This window comes from Phacochoerus africanus, chromosome 11 (genome assembly GCF_016906955.1).
Source record: "Phacochoerus africanus isolate WHEZ1 chromosome 11, ROS_Pafr_v1, whole genome shotgun sequence".
NCBI lineage: Eukaryota > Metazoa > Chordata > Mammalia > Artiodactyla > Suidae > Phacochoerus > Phacochoerus africanus.
The window spans coordinates 14,490,751-14,506,622 of record NC_062554.1 but is presented as its reverse complement, the minus strand read 5'-3'; the positions used below and the strand labels follow the sequence as shown (position 1 = coordinate 14,506,622).

Here is a 15,872-nt window from a genome sequence, read left to right as displayed (position 1 = left end):
GGCTAAGGGTCCAATAGGAGCTGCAGCCGTTGGCCTACACCACAGCCACAGCCACAGCCATGACAGATCTGAGCTGCATTTGTGACCTACACCACAGCTCACAGCAATGCCGGATCCTTAACCCACTGAGCGAGGCCAGGGATCAAACCCGCAACCTCATCGTTGCTAGTCAGATTCCCCTCCACTGCACCACAACAGGAACTCCTGTGTTTATGTTCTAAAAAGGAAGAGGCTTCTTAAAATGAAACATTCTCGTGTGATGATACAAAAATTGCAAATAAGATAAAGATTAGTGAAATGATATTATAAACAAAGTGATAGGTAATGTCATTTTAAAATATATATATTTATAGCAACAGCAGTACCATTTGTTTGAATAGCATGTTGTACCTTCAAAACAGTCTCCCAGGCATCATACCAAATAATAATCTTAAGACATAAGCAAAGCAAGTTATTATTTTACCCATTTTACAAATGAAGAAACCAAGACTCAGAAACACAGACATCACTAATTGCAGGAAGTAGGACATGAGTTCTGGTCAACAACTATGCTGTCCTTTTTGTGACAAATAAAATCATGTAAAAAAAATCACAATATATTAATTCTACTACTCTTTCTTCTCCCCCATATGCAATACAGAATCAAGCAGAACAAGGACGTATTTTCAGAAAAATGTATTACAAAACATTTTTGTATAGAAACTGTTGTAGGGTGTGTGTTCTTTAGAAAAATAAAAAGTGTTACGGTAATGGTTTTTCATGAAACTTACATAAAGACATAGCAGCTTAGAAAACTGAAAGCCAACAAATGCCTGTTTTGTGCTAGCCACTCATCTGTTGGCTTTTTTGTGTAATTGTCACATAGGGTTATCATGTATTATACTGATTTTACATTTGGGGGAACTCAGGTATGGAGGTGAAATGTCTTGACCTAGTAAACTCATGGATAAGAAGAGATAAGACTACTTTGGAAATTTGACCCATGTGGCTTGAGGGTACTTGTCTTCCTGAAGCCTTCTGCCTCCTAAAAGGGAGACAAATAATTGTCAGGCTGCTGTTCCCACTTCCCATACTCCTCTCTCTTATGTGGAGAGACGCCCCCATTCAATGCCAGGTACACGGGGGAAGTTGTGATGTTTTTATTTAAAAAAGACCTCACTGTACCTTTTTCTTTCTCTTGACAAATAGCGTATTCTTTCAAATACATACCAGCCCAAGGGAATCATGTGTAATAAGAAAAAGAGAGATAAATGAGTCTAAAAAGAAAATCAGTCAGATTATACCGATCAGCCTCAAGTATGGACACATTCAATGGAAACTGGTTCAAGTCTGTGCTTTCCAGGAAGGCAGAGGACTCAGTCCAGATGTAAATAGTTAAGCCTAGAAAGGGATCTTCTGAGGAAAAAGCTACCAGTTTTAATGATAATTGATTTGCTAGTCCATAATGAAAGAATATGCTTAATTTTACACCCTCCAGAGATCTTTGAGCCACTGTGCAAACCAAGACCTGAATGCTATGGAGAGAGGCTACATTGATGGAAATTAAAGATAAGGGAGCTGATCACTAGGAACACTGTGCAGCCATTACCTGATTCTGCAGAAACTCCACCTGAACAAGAGAATCACAAAGCCTTTTCCATATTCTTTGAGATGGCTTTGGAATCCGTTTCATATTTCATTCTGCTCTGGAAGTGTAGAATAGTGAGGGGAGGCATAGCTTTGGGGTCAGACATACAAATATTCAAATCTTTCTCTGCCACTTACCAGCCAGAAACCAAAATTCAAGCCCACAAATATGTGGTTCCAAACTCCTTATTGTTTCTTTGAATTATACTCTGTCTACAAACAGACAATTCTCATCAGTCTCTTAGGTTTGGAACTAACTCATAGTTTAAGAAAAGCAAAAGTAATATTTATTGAGTACCAATGTGCTCATCACACTGCAGGTACTTCCACATATATGCTTGATATATCTTATATACCATGTGTATGATATCTGATAAATTTTGTGCCTAATGTATGATATCTTTGGAAATAATTTATAGTTTAAGGAATGTAATATTTGATATCTTTGGAAATAATGTATTAAGAAAAGGGAAAGTAATATTTATTGAGTGCCAATATGCCCATTATATATACATTATATCTATATCTATGTATAGAGATACACACTTATACATATGCATAAGTATCATTTAAGTGACATAATAATTCTTGAAGTGAGTCTCAGAGGAATTAAAATTGAAGTCAATGAGTGGCTACATTGAAGTCAATGAGTGGCTACTGGAATTTGGTTTTACAAAGCCTTGATTCCAAAGGTACACGTGGGCTTAGGATCAATCTTCTCTCAATTAAGTGGGGAAAGAATAAAGATTTTAGTATAGAAAAATCTAAAGCAATAAATCTGTGCATGATCTCCGGTGACGTCTGTAATCTCTTTGAAGGTAGGGAGAGTCCTCCGTGATATGCGGCACGGCACTTGCGCTGGGACTGCACAAGAAATGTGTAACGATAGAGAACATTGGTAATTTGTTAGCCTCTGGAGTTTGTCTGCGCAGTACATGTTTATTATGACGATATGTTACAGTGAAAAGGTAATGAATTTTCCTATTATGTATCTAGATCCCTATCTATTCCTATTGATCTAGATATCCATATGAATGTCTAGATAGACAGGCAGATAACAGAGATTGACATAGATAGATACTGCCAATTGGAATACTTGGTTCCAGTTGTGTTTTGCTGCTTCTCCTTAATTGTTTTTATTTTTCTCCAGTAATGGGACTTTTCTTTTGATTTTTAGTCAGGATTTTAGCAAAAATGTGAATCAATATTAATAATATTTAGCAATTTTGGACCCCCACTTAAATGTCCTACACTCCCTCTCCCTTTGTAGAAGGGGCTCGAACATCCCAGTGCATAGATGAGGAAGATATAAATCCCAAGATGAGCAAAGCAGTTTTTTCAGGATACAGATGAGACAGGGATGCACAAAGGCTAGAGGCCAATCTTTCGGCTTCCTCATCTAATTAGTTGGTTTTTGCTCATTTTGCCTATTTCGCTATTTCATTTCTTTTCTAAGTGTACCTGTGAAAGGAGAGAGTGTACTGACAATCCAGAGAAAAAAAAGATGGGATTTAGAGGTTCTAGAACTAGCCACTCTGCAGGGTACAGAAAGTAAAATGGTGGGGGCCAAATCTGAGATGCTGTTGGACTAGCAATCTTTCCTCTGTTTTTAGTTCTGCTCATGATGAAAATATGCAAAACAGAACAACCTCCCTGGCACATGCATCACATATCATACAGTTTTAATGTCTTGGAGGGCACGAGTGTCTGTAGTCTGTCGTTATTACTGACAACTGCCGTATTGTTTAGCTCCTCTGTTACATCAAGGTGTGTTAAATGAAACAGGATGGTCACTAACTGATGGAGAGGTCAAGTTGTGAAGTGGAAGGTATGACCCCCCCCCCCCAAGCTTGTGATAAACCATGTATTTTGGATGAAAACAACATGCAAATTCAAAAGTTTGAAGTTCTTTATTCCCAAGAGCAGATACAGAGTTCAACTAGTTATAGTCTCTTGGAAATTCTCTCTGATGGAATCCAAGAATTCCATCATAGAAAATAAAAATGGTGGTTCAAAGTACGTCTATACATGATGAGAGAAATGATATGAACAAGGAGGAAGCTAAATAAGAAAATAAAGGGTAAAAAAAGTGGGAGGGAAGGATGAGATGGTTAGGAGGAACCACTGGGAGTTATTTACACACGGGGTTGTAGAGGTAAACCAAATGTCCCATTTTGGAAAGAATGCCAAAGAAAGGCACGTTAGTTATTCCAAAAGTGTGTGTCAGTCCTGAGAAAGACATATGTAGGCCTTACCTCATAAAGTTTATGTTGCAATTTAGATTATCTCTCAGCCTCTGGAACCTTTGCACTTCTTACTCCAATGCTCTTTAGGATTTCTAGTTCATCTTCTGTGAGGTTGGCACTACAACAGCAATCCATCAGTATCTATTGAAGAGAGAATAAGAGGAGGGAAAAATGGAAGCAAGAGAGAGAGGGAGAACAGAAGCCAAACAGGAGACTGAAGAGCCAATAAAAAACACCTTCCACAGAGAGTTCAATTCATACATTTTTTCATTCTGTGGACTATACCAAAAAATACTATAAAAGCAGTGTTGAATATGAATTATGGTTTGGAATGAAGTGATGTTCATGATAATGAAAAAAACCTGCTATTCTGGTAGCATGTTTGTTATTCCTTTAAAATATATATAGAAAAAAGTAGGGAAGTACATTTATTGGCGTGTCAATAATTTTTCTCTTAGTATTTCCCCCCTCCTATTAATATTCTGTATAGCTTTATGATAGTAATAATAGCAACTAATGAAGCTGAAATGTCTGAGAGCACATAGGAGCATCCTAAAACAGCTCCAGAGAGAAGCTGGCTCACTCGGGCCACATTTCTTTTAGGCACTCTGGCACATCTATGTGTGCTGGATATTTTTGTTTGGTGACCTGAAAGGATGCTCAGAGGTGTTCTTCGCCTTTCGTCTCTTTTCCAGGAGACCATCAGTGTTCTTCTCATCATGCTCTTCTGTCTCAATATTTCTTTGAGATTTTAGCAAAGGTGGTTCAAAAGAGGGAAAGTGGAGGGACGCTTGTGCCCTGGTATAAAAAGGGCGAGTCTGGTCCCTGTTCAATTCAGTTGTTTATTCGTACAAACTCCATGTAAATTGTCTTTCTTCCTCCCTTTGGGGCCAATGATCACTCTCATGAGTGCCGATTTTAGCAGTACCTGTGGTGTCAAAGAAGCTCACTAACTGCTTTAGGCAGTTTGGCTGCTATGTGAAATGTATGTGAAATACGTTTTTAATAAGTAGATTGTAAATGAATAAGTGAATGAATGAAAGAACTGAAATTTGAAATTTGAGGCTCCAGATGAAGTTCAATTACTTATAGTCTTTAATGTTTTGGCATCTACCATCTTCAAAACTTAGTTGCTTCAACAGAATAATAACAGCAGTGTCTGTGACTCTCATAAATGTCAGAATTCAGTGAGATAACGTATAAAAGGTTCTTTGTAAAGTTCAAGCAACATAAACACTCCCTTCACTTACTTGTCTGGAACATAGCCCTTTGTATTTTTGGCTGTAATTATTTTCCTGTGTCATCATTTCCCCACTAAGATTCTAAACTCTTTAGGAATTTGGTCACAAGCCAGTTGAAAACCATCTCCTTCTTTTTATCATGTTAACCTTGCTTCATAATTGGTTGCCAATAAATATTTAATTTATAGTTTATATAGCATTTACTTTGCATCCAACAATATTGTTAGTGCTCTCCAAAAATAACTCATTTAATTTTCATTACCACTATGGAGGAGGCACCTGCTATTATTAACCCCTCATGAGAGATAAGGAAATTAGGGAACAAAGGCGTTATTTGCCCATGGCCAACCAGATAATGAGTAAAAATGCCAGAATTCTTTTTTTCTTTTCTTTTGGGTATTTGTTTTTGTTTGTTTTTGTTTTTTAGGGTCATACCTGTGGCATGTGGAAGTCCCCATTCTAGGGGTCTAATCAGAGCTATAGGTGATGACCTGCACCACAGCTGCAGCAACTCAGTATCCAAGCCACATCTGTGACCTACACCACAGCTCATAGCAATGCTGTATCCCCAACCCACTGAGTGAAGCCAGGGGTCGAATCCATATCCTCATGGATACTGGTGAGATTCCTTTCCGCTGCACTGCAGTGGGAACTCTAAGAAGACAGAATTCTAAATCAAGCACTCCGACTCCAAAGTATATGAGACAAATGTAAAGTTTTATCACTATTATGTCATCAGAATATACAAAAAGGGATTTAATGAGTAAGATAATTGATACAATTTATTAAACTTCTCTATCTCAGGTACTATTCTGAATGATTTATATCCATCACCTGATTAATTTTTATGTAAGTATAATGGACTTGTAATATCATAAAATCTCGGGTGTACAACATAATGATTTCATATACCATAGAACATTGGCTATATTTCCTGTGCTGCATATTATAGCCTGTGTCTTATTTATTTTATACCTAGTAGTTTGTACCTCTTAATCCCCTTCACCTATCTTCCCTTCCTCCACCCTTTTCCCACTGGTAACCACTAGTTTTGTAGTGTACATCGATGAATCTAGTTCTGTTTTGTCATATCTGTTTGTTTTATATTTTAGTCTGCACATATGAGCAAAATATACAGCATTTATCTTTCTCTGTCTGACTTAATAAGCCTAATACCTTCCAGGTAATCTACATTATTGCAAATGACAAATTTAATTCTTTTTTATATATGAGTAATATTTCTCTTTGTGTATGTAGCTTCATCCATTTATATGCTGATGCACACTTAGGTTGCTTCCTTAGCTTGTATAAATGACACTGCTCCGAACTTTGGGTTACATATATCTTTTCAAATTAGTATTTTCATTTTCTTTGAATATCTACCCAAGAGTAGAATTGCTGGATCATATGGTCGTTATATTTTAATTTTTGAGGAATCTCCACACTGTGATCCATAATGGCTATACTAATTTACATTCCTATCAACAGTACGAAATAATTAGCCTTTCTGCACATCCTCACCAATGCTAGATATTTGTTGTTTTGTAACCATGGCCATTCAGATGTTATCTCACTGAAATGTTGATTTGAATTTGCCTGATGATTGATATTGTTGAGCACCGTTTTGTGTGCCTGTTGTTCATGTGTGTGTCCTCATTGGAAAAACTTCTATTCAGATCCTCTGCCCATTTTTTTTTGTCTTGTTGTTGTTGTTTGTTTGTTGTTGTTGCTATTTCTTGGGCCACTCCCATGGCATATGGAGGTTCCCAGGCTAGGGGTCGAATCGGAGCTGTAGCCACCGGCCTACGCCAGAGCCACAGCAACGCGGGATCCGAGCCACGTCTGCAACCTACACCACAGTTCACGGCAACGCCGGATCGTTAACCCACTGAGCAAGGGCAGGGACCGAACCCGCAACCCCATGGTTCCTAGTCGGATTCGTTAACCACTGCGCCACGACGGGAACTCTGTCTGCCCATTTTTTTAATTGAGTTGTTTATTTATTTATTTTTAAGCCCACACCTGTGCCATATGGAAGTTCCCAGGCCACAGACTGAATCTGAGTCACAGTTGCAAACCAAGTCAGAACTGTGGCAACACCAGAACCTTAAACCCACTATGCCGAGCTGGGGATCAAACCCACACCAGTTAGATTCTTAACCCACTGCTCCATGGCAGGAACTCTGTGTTGTTTACTTTTTGATGTTGGGTTGTATAAGTTCTGTGTGTAATTTCTCTCTTTATCAGAGAAGATAATTATTTGCAACAATTTTCTCCCATTATGGACTTTGCCTTTCTCATTTTTTTAAATGGGTTCCTTCAACGTGAAAACATTTTTTCAGTTTGAATAGGTCCTGTTAGTTTATTTTTGCTGTTATCCCTCACCTGAGAAAAAAGATCAAAAAAAAAAAAAAAATGCTAAGACCTATTCAAAGAGCGTACTATAGTTCCCATTGTGACTCAGCATGATGAACCTGACTAGGATCCATGAGGATGTGGGTTCAACCCCTGGCCTCACTCAGTGGGGGTCATTGCCATGAGCTGTGCAGTAGGTGGCAGACATGGCTCAGATCTGGCATTGATGCTGTGGTTTAGGTCTGCAGCTATGGCTCCGATTTGACCCCTAGCCTGGGAACTTCCATATGCTGTGGGGTACAGCCGTAAAAAAAAAAAAAAAAAAAAAAGCATATTGCCTATGATTTCTTCTAGGAGTTTTATGATTTCTGTTCTTACATTTAAGTATTTAATCTATTTTGAATCTATTTTTAATGTGGTGTCAGGAAATGATCTAATTTCATTTTTTTTAACAGTATTGCCAACACCACTTAGTGAAGAGAATATACTTTACTTTTTGTATATTTTGGCTTCCTTTCTCTTTGATTAATTGACCATATGTTCATGGGTTTATTTCAGTGCTCTTTATTTTCTCCCATTGATCTATGTGTCTGGTTTTGGAATCAGGGTATATGGCCTCATAGAATTAGTTTGGGAGTGATCTCTTCTCATAATTTCTTTGAATAGTTTGAGAAGAATAGGTATGAACTCTTTGAATATTTGGTAGAATTCCCCTGCGAAACTGTCTGGTCCTGGACTTTGTTTGATGGGAGTTTTCTATTTACTTATTCAATTTCAGTACCATATTATATATTGTTTTCTAATTCAGTCTTGCAAAATTGTATTTTTCTGGAAATTTATTTTTCTAAGTTATCCATTCTGTTCATATAGCCATTCATACTATTCTCTTATGACTATGAAATAGGTTATAACTTCTCCTCTTTAATTTCTTTTTTATTTTGTTTTGATTTTTAAGAGCCCCACATGCCACATATGGAAGTTTCCAGGCAAGGGGTCAAATTAGAGCTATAGCTGCTGGCATATACCACAGTCACAGCAATGCCAGACCCACATTACACATTAGCCCACAGAAATGCTGGATCCTTAACCCACCGAATGAGGCCAGGGATGGAACCCGTGTCTTTGTGGATACTAGTCAGATTTGTTACTGCTGAGCCATAACAGGAATTCCTCCTCTTCAATTTCTTAATTGTTTATTTGGATATTCTCTCTTTTCTTCTTGGTGAGCCTGGCAAAAAGGTTTATTTTTCTTTTTAAAACACCAGCTCAGAGTTCTATTGATGTTTTTCTTTCTTTCTTTCTTTCTTTCTTTCTTTTTCTTTCTTCTTTCTTTCTTTCTTTCTTTCTTTCTTTCTTTCTTTCTTTCTTTCTTTCTTTCTTTCTTTCTTTCTTTCTTTCTTTCTTTCTTTCTTTGTCTTTCTTTTTCTTTAAATTTCAGCTCTGATGTTTATTTCCTTCCTTTGCTGATGTTGGGCTTTGTTTCTTTCTTTTTTCATTATTTCCTTTAGATGGTTGTTTATTTGATATTTTTATTTTTGAAGTAGGCCTGTATTCTTATAAGTTTCACCCTTAAACTGTTTTTGCTCTGGCACATAAACTTTGGAAAGTTAGGTTTTTATTCTCACTTTTCTTAATGCATTTTTTTATTTCTTCTATGATTTCTTTGTTGACACATTGATATTTTGGTAGCACATTGTTGAGTCTCAACATGTTTGTGGGTTGTTTTTCTCTTTCCATTTTTGTTATTTTCTGTAATAGATTTCTGGTTTCATACTGTTTTGTTTGGAAAAGATACTTGGTATAATTTCACTCTTGTTAAATTCATTGAGACTTGTTTTGTGGGCTGGTATGTGATAGATGCTGGACAAAATGCCATGTGCTTTTGTAAAGAAGTGTCTTTTGCTCTTTGAGGATGTAATATCCTCTAGACCTCTACAAGACTATCTGGTCTAATGTGTCATTTAAAATCCTGTTTCCTGGAGTTCCTGTTGTGGTGCAGTGGTTAACGAATCCGACTAGGAACCATGAGGTTGTGGGTGCGATCCCTGGCCTTGCTCAGTGGGTTAACGATCCGGTGTTGCCGTGAGCTGTGGTGTAGTTTGCAGACGCGGCTCAGATCCCGCATTACTGTGGCTCTGGCGTAGGCTGGCAGCTACAGCTCCGATTAGACCCCTAGCCTGGGAACCTCCATATGCCACAGGAGTGGCCCAAAGAAATAGCAAAAAGACAAAAATAAATAAATAAAAATAAAATAAAATAAAATAAAGTAAAATCCTGTTTCCTTATCGATTTTCCTTATGGATGATGTATCCATTAATTTAAGTGGGATATAAAAAGCCTCTACTCTTATTATATTACTGTGAGTTTCTCCACTATGTCTGTTAATGTTTGCTTTATATATTTAAGTTCACCAAGTTACTTACACTTATGCTTATGAATGCTATATTTGTTTCTTTGGTTTGGTCCCTTTATCATTATATAATGTCATTCTTTATCTTTTGTTGTGGGACTTTTAATGTCTACTTTGACATGAGTATTGATATCTTTCAGTTTTAATTGCATGGAATTTTTTTTTTTCCATCTCCTCACATTCTGTGTGTCTTTAAGTCTGAAGTAAATCTCTGTGGGCAACATATAGATGGATCTTTTTGTATTTTTTTAATCCAATAAGCCTCTCTATGTCTTTTGATTGGAATATTTAGTGCATTAAAATTTAGAGTGATTATTGATTTATATGTACTTATCAATAATTTACTGTTTTCTGGTTATTTTTGTACTTATTTACCTCTTTTAGTTTGACAGTTTTCTTTAGTGTTAGGTTTGGGTACCTTTCTCTTTAATCTTTTTGTATTTATTTTAGGTTTTTGATTTATGGTTACCATGAAGTTTACATATCAATATATGTATTAACTTGTTTTAAATGGTAGTCATTAAGTTCAAATGCATTCTAAAAGATCTACATTTTTACTTCCCTGTTCCTTGTTTTGTGCTTTTGATATCATATTTTGCATCTTTATGCCTTTTTCTTAACTATTAATTGTAATTATAGTTGATTTACTTTTTTTTCCACATTTTAACCTTTGAACCAGCTTAAGTTTTGTTGTTGTTGTTTGGGTTTAGGAGGGTTATTTGTTTGTTAATCTTTTTTTTTTTTTTTTTTTCAATTCAGGGCCATGCCTGTGGCATATGGAAGTTCCTGGAGTAGGGGCCAAATTGGAGGAGCAGCTGCTGGCCTATACCACAACTATGGCAATGTGGAATCTGAGCCATGTCTATGACCTATACCACAGCTCACAGATCCTTAAGTCGCTGAGAAAGGCCAGGGATTGAACCTGCAGCATCATGGATACTAGACAGGCTCATTACTGCTAAGTCATGATAGGAACTCCATAGCTCAATTTATTGATCTACTGTCTTACTGAATATTTGCCTTTACCAGTGAGATTTTTTTCTTTCTTGTATTTTCTTATTTCTTGCTATAATCTTTTCTTTCACTTAAAGAAGACCCTCTAATATTTCTCACAAGGTTGGTTTTACTAGTGATGAACTCTGTTGAAAAAGCTGGTTGCCTAATGGGAATTCCCTTGTATGTGACTCTTTATTTTGCTCTAGTTGCCTTTAAAATTATTTATCTTAATTTTTCCATCTTATTTATAACATGTCTTTGCATGTGTCTCTTTGGGATCATCTTGTTTAGGAATGGCTGTGATTCCTCAACCTGGATTTTTATGTCCTTTCTCAAATTATTGAGGTTTTAACCATTATATCTTCAAATATGTTCTCTTTCTCTCTTCTCTTTTCCTTCTGGAACCCCATAGTACAAATGTTAATATGCTTAGTGTTGTCCTAGAACTCCCTTAAACTATCTTTTTTTTTTTTTTTCTTTTTGTTGTTCTGATTTTCAGTATTCTATCTTCCAGGTCACTCATTCATTCTTCTCTGTCACCTAACTTGCACTTAATTCTTTCTAGCCAATTTTTTTTGTTTCAATTATTGTATCATTCAGTCTGATTTTTGGTATACTTTTTATTAATTTGATAATGTTCTTTCTGTGTTCCCATCTTCTTTTCCCAAGTTCTGTTGGCATTTGTGTTACCATTCCTTTGAACACCTTATCAGGTGTTATTTATCTCTGTTTCATTCAGATTTGGTGGGTTATTTTATCTTGTTCTTTTGTTTGAAACATAGTCCTCTGTCTTTTCATGCTGTTTTATTTTTCTCTGTTTATCACTACAAAATTAAGCAAAACAGTTAGCGATCCTGGTCTTGAGGACATGTCCTCATTTGAGAGTATTCCTATCCAGTCTGAATGTACCCTCTGACTTTGATGGGAGATCTATATCTAAAGTGAGCATGGGCTGCTTCTTCTCCTGTTGTACATTGGCAGCTACAACCTTAGTGGTAGGAATGAAGTCAGAGGGGATAGACCATGAGTCAGGTTAGTGGTAGCCTCCACTCCTAGGCTTAGGGACATTTGCTGCCTCATTAAAAGGTAGGACTGATCAGGGCTTGAGGTACTGGAGTAGGAGTCCTGAAGGAGTTAAGCTTCTCCAGGATGACAGGCTTAACTTTGGTTGGGGATGTGGCTGGAGCCTGAGAGCTTTGAGCCACACTTCTTAGCTGTCCTGAGTCCCCATTCTGGCTAAAGAAATGGCCAGGCTGGTTTCGCTCCTTCACAGGTGCCTGATGCATGTGTGATGGCAACGGCGATCTCTGCCCTGGCTAAGGCAGGGTTGGGGCCCAAGCTGGCTCTGCTCTCTCTCCAGTGCACACTTGGCAATAGCAGTCTCTGTATTTGCAGGGACCAGAGCTGGAGGAGGAGAGGCTGGGTTAGGAGCCCATTGTGAGCCCAGAACCATGTCATAAACCTATTTCTAAGCCAATCTCTTTCAAAGCAAGCAAATATCAATCCGTAAGTTGACGACCTACAAGATAAGGCAAGGAGATGCTGAATAAAAAAAGATTAGGTACCAAAGAAAAATGAATGTTGAGTGGTGTCCACTACAAGGTGAATTGTGTTCGTTCTTTTTTTTTCTTTAATTTTAAGGAAACTGCTTTTCTATATTGTTCTAAAATTATTTAATGACACAACAATATACTTTCATGTTTACATAATTTCCTAATATTTTCCCTAATTCATTTTCCTAGGTTTGTAAAACAAAAAGATGCTTATTTTTTTTAGCCTCCTCAGTTTATACATAAGTGATTGCTATGGAAATAGGGTGAATGAGGTTATTCTATGAAGTTGGCTTTATGAGAACAATATATTTTATACAAATGGAATATAAAGGAGATGGTTCTGTTATTTTAAAAAATCATCTTGGAATTTTAGATAACCCTCAAAAATCAAAGTATTATTTATCTTATACTAAGTATACACAGCACTTTCAAGGTCCATTATAAGTTAATTTCTTTGCAATTACCCTCTGGTAGCATTTAGTTTATTTATGTTAAGTTAGATTTCCAAACTTCAGAGAAAATTTACTTTGGGAAAATCCCAAAGTTCTTTCAGTATTTTTAACAACAACAACAATAGCAACATCAAAACAATCTCCTCCATTTATTGAGTGCCTATTATTTGCTATATTATTTCCAATTATTGTAATTAACCCTGCATAATCAATATTATTATCTCCATTTTACAGAGATTAGCTTTAAGTGGATTACAAAAGAACACTTTCTGGAAAGTGGTGAAAATGGAAATCTAAGTTTTCTAATTCAAACATCCATAGCATTCCACTGAGCTAAATTGCCCAGAATAGTAGCTACTCAATAAATAGTTGCTGAATCAGTGGACGAACAAATTTTAAGCTCAAATGAGTGTTTCTGCTCCCCAGGATCATTAAAATGCCATTTTAAAATCAGACCATACATTCTCTACCAATTAAGGTACATTTAGCCGAATATGGTCTGTTCAGTTTAAATTGATTCACTTGATTGGATTTGGTTTGTTGTAATAGGCCATGGTATGGCTCTCCCTAGCGCTTTAAATAATGATCCTGGTTTCCCCCAATCACCCTACCTAAAGTGCAGCTAATTAAGTAGCAAAAAAGGAAAAATAACTTTCTCCACAGGAAAGTCATTTTGGCAGTCTGGGTTATTTTTGATGGAGTTTATTAGCAGAGTGGAACCAGTAATAAAAGGATGGCTAAAATGGATGAACTTTCTTATTAGTCACAGAGACTGGAATGCATAGAATTGTTGAAAAGCCCTTCTATCCTTTCAACTTTGTTATGAACAGTTGGGGATTGAACTCATAAACTCAGGAAGGCATCATCTTGAAGTAGAAATTTGCCAGTTCCTTTTAGAGCCTGATGAACAACAAATGAGCCAGCTTCTGTTTCATGTGCTCATTAACAAAAATGCTTCTAGATTTGGAGTGTTTGTGTATTTTTGTATATATTTTTGTATATTTTTAATATATATTTTATATATACTTTTGTGTATTTTTTTTTTTTTTACCTTTCAAATCCACAAGTCATTTGATGTTGGTCAGGTACCATTTTAATCCCCTAAAACTTTGCTGGCATCAAAATATGACAGTTAACCAGTGTTAAATCTACAAAATATTTACATGGCACAGCACATGAAGCTTTAGACACTTGGCAATTAAACCACATAAAAATTGGATTAAGACCCCCATTCTACATGTTCAGAATCAGGTGTTCACAGTCCCCATCTGGTGACTGTACGTGGTTCAAAAGGCAGCAGAGGCAACGAGCAGTTACTTCGGAGGACACTGAACACTATGATATGGAAGCACATTGCGGTGTTACCCCAGTGTCATGTACCACTCCACCTTTCTCCAAGGTGGTCTCATAATTCTGGAATGGCAGGTCCAGCTGATACAGAATGAAGACAGACAACACAACATTTACTCTGTGGAGATATCCTAACTCCTACTATGCATGCATGGTGACTTTGAATGCAACTCGTCCCAAACACTTGTCACAATCATCCTGGTTTTTTAGGTTGGGTGATCCATCAATCTCACACTCAACTGTTACTTCGTTCATGTCATTGGCAGCATCAAAGGTGAGCTGGACGGCAACTAATGGCTGCAGATAGTTCCCATGCAGTTTTTTTCCATAATACGGAAAATACTTTACGTCTATCTTTCCATTGGGAGGATAAGTTGATAGAACTACTGTGCTTTCACCCTTCGAAATACATTCTATCCTTGGTTCTCCTTGAGGCTTTAATCCAATTATTCTGTTCATTTTCACAAGAATACAAGGGTTTCCTCTGGAGTAGCCAAACTGGGGATCAATCTCACTGCTGCATGCTTCAAGTAAGTTAAGAGGAAACCGGCATGCATCATAATGTGGACCCTTCTGTTCAAGAAATTCTCCATCGGTACAATCTGTGAGATTCTTCTGTTCTTCTAAGTCATATGGCTTTAGACATTTCTTAAGGTCATCAATGTACCCTTTATAGGAGTCTGGATCAGACACACTGAAGGAATAATCCAACGCTGACACTGGTTTTGGAAAAACCATAAGTCCTGAACTAGAAATCTGGTCACGATATTTTGGAACCTCATCGTTCAGGATCTGAAGCATAACCCACATTGTGAATGCAAAGAGTGCAGCCAGGAACACATAAAGACTAGGTAGAAGAGCAAGATCAAACCCCAGCTCTTGGCAGAGCGCCCCAGGAACTGTCCGGTGGTCGGGTTGTACAAGAAGAGCTTCCATTAGGCCATGCATGCTCTGGTTGAAGGATTTCTGCTCTTTCTTCGTCATGGTGTGTGCCGACGACAAAGGAAGCAGCGAGGAGCATGGAGGTGCATCCTGGCTGGAGCGGCGCAGCCCGGCGACGGCGGCAGAAGGAGGGACAGAAGGAGGGACGGCTGGCCCAGGAAACCTCCTCGCTACCGTGAGCGCTCAATCCGACTGCGCTGCGCCGCGCCGCGCCGAGCTGGGCGGCCGCTCCAGCGGCGGGAGCCTGTGTGTGTATCTGTGTGTGCATGAGTGTGTGTGGTATATCCTTACTTTGCTGCTTATAGACTAATGGTTGTATTAAGATAATCTGATAGAATTCCTAGAATCCCTGTACTTATCTGAGAACTTTGTCAACGGATTCTAGGTACCACAGTGTGGTTATTGCCAAAGATGATAAAGTGGTTGATCCTTGCTAATTTGGTCTCTTTCTCTCTTAAACCATTTTGTCACTCACTTATACCTGTCATAAGTGGTTAGGAATGAAAAAGGGAGCTGAGAGATGTAAGGAAAGAACACTTGTCAAACTTGCGTTCTTGGCTGAATCTAAGAACTTTGTTCATATCACCTTACTTAATCCTCCAGCAGTTCTTTAGGTAGGTATCATTCCAGTCTTATAGATGGGAAAGTAGGGCCTTAGAAACAAAGCATCATATCTGGGATTACAAAGCCAGTAAAGCTGC

At 37.6% G+C, this 15,872-nt stretch overlaps 1 pseudogene; it reads right to left on the bottom strand.

Annotated features, from left to right (window-relative positions):
* Positions 1–14,370: 14,370 nt before the first annotated feature.
* LOC125111023 (sodium/potassium-transporting ATPase subunit beta-3-like) lies at positions 14,371–15,213 on the bottom strand (annotated as a pseudogene).
* Between the last annotated feature and the right edge of the window lie 659 nt (positions 15,214–15,872).